Source organism: Pogona vitticeps, chromosome 4, assembly GCF_051106095.1.
Source record: "Pogona vitticeps strain Pit_001003342236 chromosome 4, PviZW2.1, whole genome shotgun sequence".
Lineage (NCBI taxonomy): Eukaryota > Metazoa > Chordata > Lepidosauria > Squamata > Agamidae > Pogona > Pogona vitticeps.
This window is the reverse complement of record NC_135786.1, coordinates 216,128,701-216,139,333: the sequence shown is the minus strand read 5'-3', so window position 1 is coordinate 216,139,333 and position 10,633 is coordinate 216,128,701. Positions and strand designations below refer to the sequence as shown.

Sequence of the window (10,633 nt, the reverse complement as noted above, 5' to 3'; positions counted from 1 at the left end):
AAGCTATTTCCATTCTAACAATTGCATGAAAATGAAACAAACCTGTTCAGTCTGTCTTAAGGAATCTGGCATCTTGCGCCTCCCTTATGAATTTCCTTTCTTTATTATCTCTAGCACTGCTATATTAATTTTCTAATGTCTGAAGGTTGAAAGATGCAACATGTAGCTGCAACAACATTTAGTACAGCTGTCCCCACCAAGAGTAATGATTGTTTTTGCAGATGGCTCTAAAAGAGATTATATGCACATTTCTTTTTTTCAGATCCTCAGCTGTTATTGGCTGCAGAAGATCAAACATCTGTGACACATCCCATGTTTGAAATATACTAGCTCAGTGGAGAGGCATGTTTCAGGCCCAGAAAATCCCAGAGGATAACTCTTTTCTTCAGGTAGGACTGTGACAAAAATCTACCCAAAACCAAGAGCCATGACTCATTTAGTTTCAATAATACTGAGACAGGCAAACAGTCCTAATTGGTAAAGGCAGCTTCCCAAGTTCTTAATTAGAATTTGTAGAATTTATACATGCAAGAGGGGATCAATACTTTACTGTCATAATAATGAAATAAAGAATAACTGAAGTATTATGTTATTCATGTATGCGTGCAGCACAACATGCTGATAAAATAAATCACAACAATGGAATCTTGTAATTGCATAGCTGGAAAAAATACCAAAGGTCTTCTCTTCCACCCTCTGCCAATGCTGGAAACCTACATCCAAATGGCCGCCCAAATTCTGTTTAAAAACCTCCAAGGACAGGGAGTCTGCTCTCCTCCAAGGTAATCTGTTCCCCTTGATGAATGTTTCTTTTATACAACAGTGGCTGGAATCCAATAGTAAGATGCAACTAGATTAGGCCCATTGAATCAATGGAACGAACAGAAGAGTTGGCTCATCAAATCCCCACTGATTCAATGGACCTGCGCTCATTAAAACTTTTTACACTGATCATCAGGATTTCAGGATTAGAAACACTTTACCTTGTCTATTGTTTGTTTGTAATAAGGATAAGTTATATAGTTCCAAGAGATGCTGTGGGGGCAGGAAATCCTTGGCCTTATTCTTAAATGCAGCTTCTCTTCCTTTCTTCTTTTTCTTTTTCTTCTTTTTCTTTTATTATTATTATTATTATTATTTTATTATTATTATTTTATTATTTAAATTTATATGCCGCCCAAACTACCCAACAACATTTAAAATACAATAAAAATTTAGAACAATTAAAATACAGTTAAATAAATATAAAAATTGCCATCGGACCCACAGCTAATATTATTTACTAAGGATGTGTAAAGCATTTGTATATTAATATTTCAAAGTAATGTGGTTCAGCGGGAAACCAGCCACTTTGGTTGACCTGCATCGAATAGAACAGAGAAGCATCACTACCTTGAGCTCCATTTCTCTGGGTGCTAAATATAATGCCCTAATAATCATACAGCTTGATGATCAAAGAGCTGAAACTCACTCCATTTAATTGGTGGCCGTAACTGTGTACTTTGCCTCAGTTTAGTGTGTAAGATGCACACTGAACTAATTTTAATTAATTAAAATTTATTAAACCCAAATTAAGAAGCAGTGAATAAAGCATCATATGTGAAAGCCTTCACGAATATATCATACGATTGTTGTTGCATATTGATAATAAAAGGCTGTTGCATTCAAAATGAATATTGATTGTTAAAGTATGTCTTTAAGGTGCCAGTGCTTAACAGAGGACACATTGTCTGTCAGAAGAACAACTCTTTATTTGAAAGCATTCTGCACTTAAAGGGCTATATGATCCTGCACTAGTTTACAAATAAAGAAACGAGAGAGAATAAGGATCTTGAAGCTGGGATCAGAGCCACACAGTAGAAGTCAGAATACAAGAGGTGGCCCAAAGCAGCTTCCTTAAGATGAAGAATGTAATAAGGAACAATAACATTGGCCTTGTAAATGCACACTGCATTGTGTTACATAGTCTCAGTTCTTCTGTATGGTGTGGAATCATGGGTATTTAGCACAGGCATAAAAAAGATAGAAGCATCTGAAGCGTAGATCCTCCTGTGGGTGGCCAGGCTGAAGGAGGCCAGAAAATAGTCAGCAAGAGGACTGGCCGCCTTGGCGGTGGACCCATCTTTTTCGAATTGCCTCTTGATGGAGTTACACCTGCCCCCCCACCTTCCCTAGTTTTAAGAGGCTGCTGAAGATGCATGCCTTTTGAGAGGCCTTCCAAGGCAACCTACTTGAATGTTCGCCATTGTACTGCTGCTCTGAAATGCTGTGCCATCACAGCTTAATGCTGCTGTTTGGTTTTTATATTTTGATTGTTTCTGTAACTTCATGGTTTTTATATGTACACTGCCCAGAATAGTGCTCTGCACTAACGGGGGGTGGGTGGGTTATAAATAATAAGAAATAAATAAATTTACTATAGGACAGTAAAAATTTATCTGATCAAGAGAGTGTCAAAGAAATAAGGTGAATGAATAAAGACTGGAAGGTCATAAAACATACATGGTCAGTATCCCATTCAGAGCTGAAGGACCAATATAAAAGGTAAAGGTAAAGGTTCCCTTTGACATTTTTAGTCCAGTTGTGTCCGACTCTAGGGGGCGGTGCTAATCCTGTTTTTCAAGCCGTAGAGCCAGCACTTGTCCAAAGACAGTTTCCGTTGTCACGGGGCCAGCATGACTAGGGAACACCGTTTTACTTTCCCACCAAGATGGTATCTATTTATCTACTCGCATTTACATGCTTTTGAACTGCTAGGTCGGCGAGGAACTGGGACAAAGCGACGGGAGCTCACTCCATCGCATGGATTCGATCTCACGACTGCTGGTGTTCTGACCCTGCAGCACAGGCTTCTGAAGTTTAGCCTGCAGCGCCACCACGTCTGTTGAAGGTCCAACATACGACCAATCTCACAATTGGTTCAAGATTGGGCACAGGGAAGCCTGCTGAAGTGGAGACAATGCTTACATGATCACATAGTTCAACTGGATTTTGCTCACAGAATGCTAAAATACTTTGGTCAGATAATGAGAAGGGAGAAACACAGGTTGTTCTGTCTGATCATTTAAGATAAAACAAATGAATTAGAGGAAATAGAAAAATTATTAACTGAAGAACCAAGAGTCCAAAGTCCTGATAGCAGTGATGATGTCCTGCATCAAGAAAGAGAAGAACCACTAGTACTGCTACTACTAGTAGTAATCTTCATAGTTTCTCATCTGCACCTAGTAACAGAGCAGCAAATTGAGCAGCCATAGAGGTTACCTGCTTGCCATCTTCCCTGCCAGGGTGAGATTATTCACTCCTACATAAATTACAGTAATTAATTCTATAATAGCATCTTCCCACATAAATCAGCAAATGTATATTTAATTTAAAACTGCATGATCTGCTATTGTCTTCTTTCAGTATACGTTTCTTCTTTATGAACAATGTGTATCCTCAAAAGATACATATACATGCCTGAATTCAGTTGCTATTGCCAGCTAAAGTGGGTTTATTGAATCAATGGGAGTGTGTACATCAACAGTTAAGTGATTTTTACTGATAAAGTGGGTGTACTCTAGCTGAAACTAACACTGGATTTAGGCCACTGTTTGTAAGTATTCCTTGTTTATATTTGGAGGCCAGATCATTTACTTCCTCTTTGGACATTTGTCCCCTGGAAACGACCTTATGCTGCCAAAATAGTCCACCTTTTCCTGCCAGATTCAGTATTAATAGCTCTAGCAGAATGTTTTGCCCATCTGTCTAGATGTCAGTCTTGGGACAAAACAAACTTGCAGAACTCTAATGTTTGGTTGAATTAAGGTGGACATTCAGAATCTCTCTCCCCAAAACTGAAAATGTACAAATACAGTAAAAAATTTGAACTCAACATCTGGGTCTCTAACGCGAATATCTGGCTGGACATCCTGGTTCTAAATGTTTCATCAAAGTGGCTAATAATAGTTATTATGTATAACTAAGAATGATACAGCAACGAAATCCTTCTAAGGTAAATTGCTTTAAATGAAATAATTTATATGAAAAAAGGCAGAATTCACAGGATTAATTTTAAAAGGACAATATAAAATAAATAGGATTAGGATTAGGCATCCTTCAGTCTCAAGAGACTATGGTAACGTGCTCTGAATAGAGGTCTTGGAACAGCATCTAGTGTGGCTGAGAAGGCCAATACAAGGGTGACAATCCCTTCCACACTGAAGACAAATACAATCTGTCCCCTGTCCAGCTCCCTGATTTTGCTGCTTTCAGGACTGCCTCTTTGCCTTGGCCTGCTGAACAAGTGTCTCTTCAAAATGGGATCTCTTTATTCATCTAAGTGGGATAAGATAAATACAGATGTTGATAATGCATTTACTCCTTTCTCTACTGCTTATGTCCAGGCTTTTACCAATTCTTGGGTGGTGGTTGTAGTTAAATATGTACATGTCAGAATCCTGCTAGTAGGTAACAGACAAGAATGAAAAAATACATACCTTTTGCTATTTCAGGTTAATTCAAAATGCACCAATCGCCCTTGGGTAGCTTTCCAATTACCTGACTGAATCACACAAAAATATTATCTTCTGCCTTGAGCATTTTGCAACAGGAGAATAAAATATTTATCTCTCTGTTCTCACTGTGCATTGGCATTGTGAACTGCAGCTTTAAAAATTTTGGAGGGTGGGTGGGTATAATTCTTTTATTTCCTTCCTTTCTCGATATGCTAGTTCTGAGCAGTGCAACATTATATTCCCCTAAGAGCTTGTCTCACACAGCATGGCACCATTTTAATGGTCAGAGAGCATTCGTTCACTGACTCGGATGAGGGAAGGCACCGCGCCACACAATGTCTGCTCAGCATCCCTTCAGGATGAAGAGCAGTACAAAGCTGAGTCTTTGGGCCTTGCCTCTGATCAAGCCTCTTTGTCTTAGATTGTATCATGAATTTCATTTCAATAGACATCACGTATTCCTGTATTTTTATTAGTGTTGCTGGCTTTTGCTTTAGAGTAACCATGTGCTCTGCTTTACAGAGGACAGTCCTCTGACTGAAGATGCCCCCTGTATCTGAAGGTCTGTGTAAAGGGCCCTATGTCATAGGTGTTGGGAGGGGGAGCGTGGGGGGTAGTGGCACCCTCCAGAATCAATCTATGCAACTTACGTTACCATGTCATGATGCAGTTCCTTGTATTGGAAAATCTCCTGAAGATGCCCTAGCCTAAGTACAGAGTGAAGGTGCCTTGTTGCCAAGGTTGAAGTGAAGCTGCCAGTGCCCTTGCTTGATTGTTGTGGTTCTAGTCCCCCAAAAAGCAGTGATTCCCATCTCTGCCCCCAACCCTTCCTGGCTAGCCAACTAAACTCAGGTTGCCTGAGTTGGAGTAGGAAATGCCCCTCACCCCCACCTCCATTCACGCTACTCAGAGTCTATCTCATCCAAAGCCAGCTAATGTATTTTATGAAATGAGGCCATAAACTCCAAAAGCGCCCTCCCATCCTTGGCACCAACAATATAGCAATGAGAAATCAAGTAACTGATAAACAGCTTCATGCCATTTATGCCGAAGAATTGATGCTTTTGAATTGTGGTGCTGGAGGAGACTCTTGAGAGTCCCCTGGACTGCAAGGAGAGCAAACCTATCCATTCTGAAGGAAATCAACCCTGAGTGCTCACTGGAAGGACAGATCCTGAAGCTGAGGCTCCAATACTTTGGTCATATCATGAGAAGAGAAGACTCCCTGGAAAAGACCCTGATGTTGGGAAAGTGTGAAGGCAAGAGGAGAAGGAGACGTCAGAGGACGAGGTGGTTGGACAATGTCATCAAAGCAACCAACATGAATTTGACACAACTCCGGGAGGCAGTGGAAGACAGGAGAGCCTGGCGTGCTTTGGTCCATGGGGTCACGAAGAGTCAGACACGACTTGACTAAACAACAAAATTCACACCACCTAAAATAGGCAGGCAGAGGCACCGGGCTCCCTCACCCTTATGTGAGGATGAATCCTTTAAGAAACCTGCATGGGTCCACTGCAAATTATCCAGGCCTCTCTTGGAAAACTTTCATCTGTCTTCCCAGCTAGTTCCTGCCCCTTTTCCCAGTGATTGCCAGCTTGTTAAGTGTGGTGAACCAGTCTGTGGATCATGGTTAGTGCAAGAAAAACAATTCTTTTTGGCATCTGTTTTTCTGCTCATTTGAAAAGTGTGATAACAGTTGCCTGTACATCTCTGCAGATGACACCAAAAAAGGATTTTTCAGCTGACACGTTAATTGTTGACACTGATTACCATTCTGGCACTGCTGTTATAGTGATCTCTGTTTCCTTGAGAGCAGCTGAACTGGAAGAAATGACAAGAGGCGCAGCCTCCTCTGCCTCTTACAGGATGATATTACATGTACAGCTGGTAATTCATACCATTGAGGTCCACCCTGTCATTCTAATGTAGATATCTTTTTATTTTTTAAGTCACTTCTGAAATACATTACTCTGGATGTGAAATACAGTAGAGCCCGGGGAGAAGATACAGTAGGACCCCCATAACCACTGGGAATCTGTTCCAAGCCCCCTGTCCCCACAGGTGCTGAAAAATGTGTATTATAGAGAACCCTATTTTAATAGCAAATGCTATACATAGCTCCCTCTAGTGTCCAGCTCTAGTAACTTAACCTTTAGAAATATATATTTCTAGGATTTTTCTTTTAATATTTTTAATATTTTCAGGCTGTAGACAAGTGAATCAGCAGGTACTGATTCTGTGGATAAGGTGTTTTTACTGTAGTAATACTTATATGCATCAAGTATCTTCTGACTTTTGGTCACCTTTCCCAGGTTTTCTAAGTACTGCATACACTTTTTACCATTTTCTTCTGAGGGTGCCCTGGGACTGTGCAGCATGCCCAAGGCTACACAGACTGGCTTTTCCCCAGAGGCACAGTGGAGAATTAAACTCCCAACCCAGCCAGTGACACACACACACACACACACACAAACAGAGAGAGAGAGAGAGAGAGAGAGAGAGTTTACTGTAATAATTGTACAGCATGCTCCAGCACCCTCCCCAACCACCAATTGGAGCCATCATGCCAGGACAGGAGGCTAGCTGGGCCACTGCCATCAGCCGGGCAGCTGAATTCACTGCCAGCAACAGGGGCCGTGGTAAGTTCAAAACCCACCTTTTTCAAGCCACTTCCTGGAGATGAATAGGAACATATTATTTATTGAATATTTATTTATTTATTGGCACACACACATATATATTGGGGGTGGGACTTTCTGCTTTAAAAGAGCATGTCCCAGAACCCTGGACCCTTTTCCCTAGGAAGCTGGGTGAGGGTGAAGGCCAGGTATGTTTGCATGGATGTTTTGCTGAGTTTTCTTTTTTTCTGGGGTTTCTTTTTGTCTCCTCACCACATGGTCTGGGGTGGGGCCTAGGGGGTGGGACTTTCTGCTTTAAAAGAGCGTGTCCCTGGACCCTTTTCCTTAGGAAGCTGGGTGAGGGTGAAGGCCAGGTATGTTTGCATGGATGTTTTGCTGAGTTTTCTTTTTTTTCCTGGGGTTTCTTTTTGTCTCCTCACCACATGGCCTGGGGGTGGGGCCTAGGGGGTGGGACTAACGGCGCACGAAATTCTCAAATTCTATCTCTGGCCTTAATATGGTAAATAGGAAAGCCAATTAGATTTGCATATGCCTGGGAGGCAGGAAAGTTTTAAGGGTCAGATCATACTTCTGCACTATTAAAGAGCAGGCCGAGTAGGTGGGGCTCGTCAGCCATGGAAGGCAGCCCATCTAGGAGAAGGAAAACTCCAATTTCAAACCTCCACTGCCTTGTGGCTATATCCACTCATGGAAAAGGCTTCAGGAGTTAACCTAGAGACAAAATCTGGAGCTGGAGTCCCATAGGCAGCTTGTGTCATTCTGCCAACTCCTGCGACATTGCTGGAACCAGTTGTATTGGCTCTTGCCTTTCCATTGGACCATTTCAGCAATGTGGAGAGGGGGGATCTGCTGCTTGGGTAACAGCCTATCCTTCATATTACCTTACCCGGGCTTCATGCTCTGGAGAGGACATTCCTCGATTCAGAGCATGTCACCATAGTCTTTCGAGACTGAAGGATGCCTATTGTGATGATATATATTGAAATATTTATTTTTTAAAAATCCACGTATAACCCAAACTGCTGCTCAAACCCATGGGATTCAAGGGGAGCCATGTATAAAAATTAAATATGAGATGCTTTGTCTACAAATGTAATTGACAATTACAGGTAAGAAGGAGCTAAGATTCTGGCTTGCAAGCCATAGTGAATCAAAATAATAATTTCTGCAACTAAGTAATTAATGAAATTAATACTTTTCATTAAGCTCCCATTTCCTGAGCTAGACTATTAGAATAAAGAAATTTGTTTCCAGGCATGGCTTTTTACCTGAATTGCACAGAAAACTTTATTATGATCAATGGAGTGGATAATTTTCTCTGAATACAACTCCTGAGCTGTGATTCAAGACACATGTTATGTTTTAATATTAATAGTGCAGTCATCACTATATCTACTAAGAAGAAACTCTTAACACTGCAAGAGACCAAAATAAAAATCAATATGACCTTGACAGCATGGGAAATTTGGATAAATTAACAACATTATATCCAAAAGTGAAAAATGTGAATTTCTGCATCATTTGGGGACAGCATTAAATATGCAAATATGGCATGTGTGATATTTAGCTTGGCAGGAATATGCATGAAAAGGATCCCGGGATTGTAGCCAATCACAAGTTGAATATGTATTAGCAGTGTGGTATAACTTTGTGTAACTTGGCTGCAATAATAGTCACACTCTCCCAGTCATGGAATGTGTGATTCTGCTTTATTCTGTACTAGGGCCATTAAAAAAATGCTCACAAAAACCATTTGTGATTTCTAGGGAGCATGTGAAGCAATTTTGCCATGTTCCCCATCAGGTGCCTTAGGATACTGTCCCCAATTCATTCCTCTCTTCTGAAAAATGGCCTTTAAAGGGCATAAAGAAGCCTTTTCCATTTAAAATTTTACTATTTGTTTATTGAAAATATTTCTGTACCACATTTCTCCCCAAAAGGACCCAAGGTAGTTTACATCACTAAAACAGTATTTAAAAGGTAAAATAGTAAGTATAGAAATATTTTAAAATAATTAAACAAGTACTATATTAAAATGGTAACTAAGAGCAATATTGAAACACATTTAAAACAACAGAGCACAACAGGCCATTTGAAACCCCTCTCAGACCACTAGTCATTAAGGAAGAGCCTGCCTGAAGAGAAAGGTCTTTTGCCTGTCTGCGGAAGGACAGCAAAGATGGGGCCAGTCTAGCTTCTCATTGGAGGGAGTTCCTGTGGGAGGGAGTTCCAGAGTGTGGGAGCAGCAACAGAGAAGACATTTTCAGAAGATCCCTTTCAGGTTCAAAATAGCTTTTTAATAGACGCTCTAAGGGCATAATCACACCTGCCAAAAGAACCCCAGTTGTACCAATATATTTATTTTTGCAGTCACATGGTATATATACTGGAGCATGCACATTTTGTTAACTGTAGCAATCCATTTCTTTCTATTTGAACTGTTATAGCAGGCTACACTGCTCTTAATTTTGTATTGATTCATGTTCTCTACTGTTTCTTGTGTCTGCGAAGCAACCAACATGAATTTGACACAACTCCGGGAGGCAGTGGAAGATAGGAGGGCCTGGCATGCTCTGGTCCATGGGGTCACGAAGAGTCGGACACGACTAAACGACAATGACTGTTTCTTGGGGCAATCAGCCCCCCTTGTCCTTTTTATATATATATAAAGTGATACATCGGCAACGGAATAGAGAGGTCTGAGCCTTCCCTCCTCCTTCCCTTTTACCTTTCTCCTTTACCTGATCCCTTTGCAAAGGAAATAAATTGACAGCACACTCCTTTTTGCACAGTCTTTTGCATAGTAATGGGAAGAGGAAACGGGGTTTGAAAGACCTGTTGTGAAGAGCAGGGTGAAAGAGAGAGAGAGAGAGAGGAAATGCAACACTCCTTTCTTTACAATTAAAAGCAGGAAATGGGTCTGCTCAAGCCTGCTTTCACCTGCAAAGGAGGGGGAAGGGTGTATCCTTCAAGCTCTCTCTTCCTGAGCAATGCTGTTTTTGCTAGCAGCAATGGCTGTTACTGCCAGTGTGTTAATAGACCTTTAAAATCTATATTTATATATTAAAGGTATATGGATACAAGGGCTACAAATGTGATGGCCATGAACTGACCACAGGTCCCAGAAACCTGACCACAAAGGAAATAAATCAACAGCAATGTTCACACAGGATGATATGATAAGGAATGAAGCGATTCGTCATCTGTAGAAAATAAAACAACCCTCCCGGCGAGAGGGAAATAAACCAGAAATAAACTGCTGGCTGGGAAAATGAGTCGATCTTTGCCATGCATCGTGTGCTCAGAAATTTATGAATCAATCCAAAAAACGGCCATATTGGTATAATGGGGTTCTTTTGCCCGGTTTAGTCGAGCCTCCCCCCCACAGCTTGCTAGATAGACTTTTCGTAATAAACTCTAGCAAAGCCTACCTAACAGACTGTAAAACACACTTCTCCTTCGTGGTCTCTGTGAATGCACACTAATGGGTTA

General features: G+C 40.9%; 1 long non-coding RNA gene across 1 annotated transcript; it reads left to right on the top strand.

Annotated features, from left to right (window-relative positions):
* Nucleotides 1-262: 262 nt before the first annotated feature.
* LOC144589298 (uncharacterized) lies at nucleotides 263-3,101 on the top strand. Its single transcript, XR_013545349.1, has 2 exons — nucleotides 263-389; nucleotides 2,758-3,101. It is a non-coding gene; the product is annotated as an uncharacterized LOC144589298 (long non-coding RNA).
* Nucleotides 3,102-10,633: the final 7,532 nt, after the last annotated feature.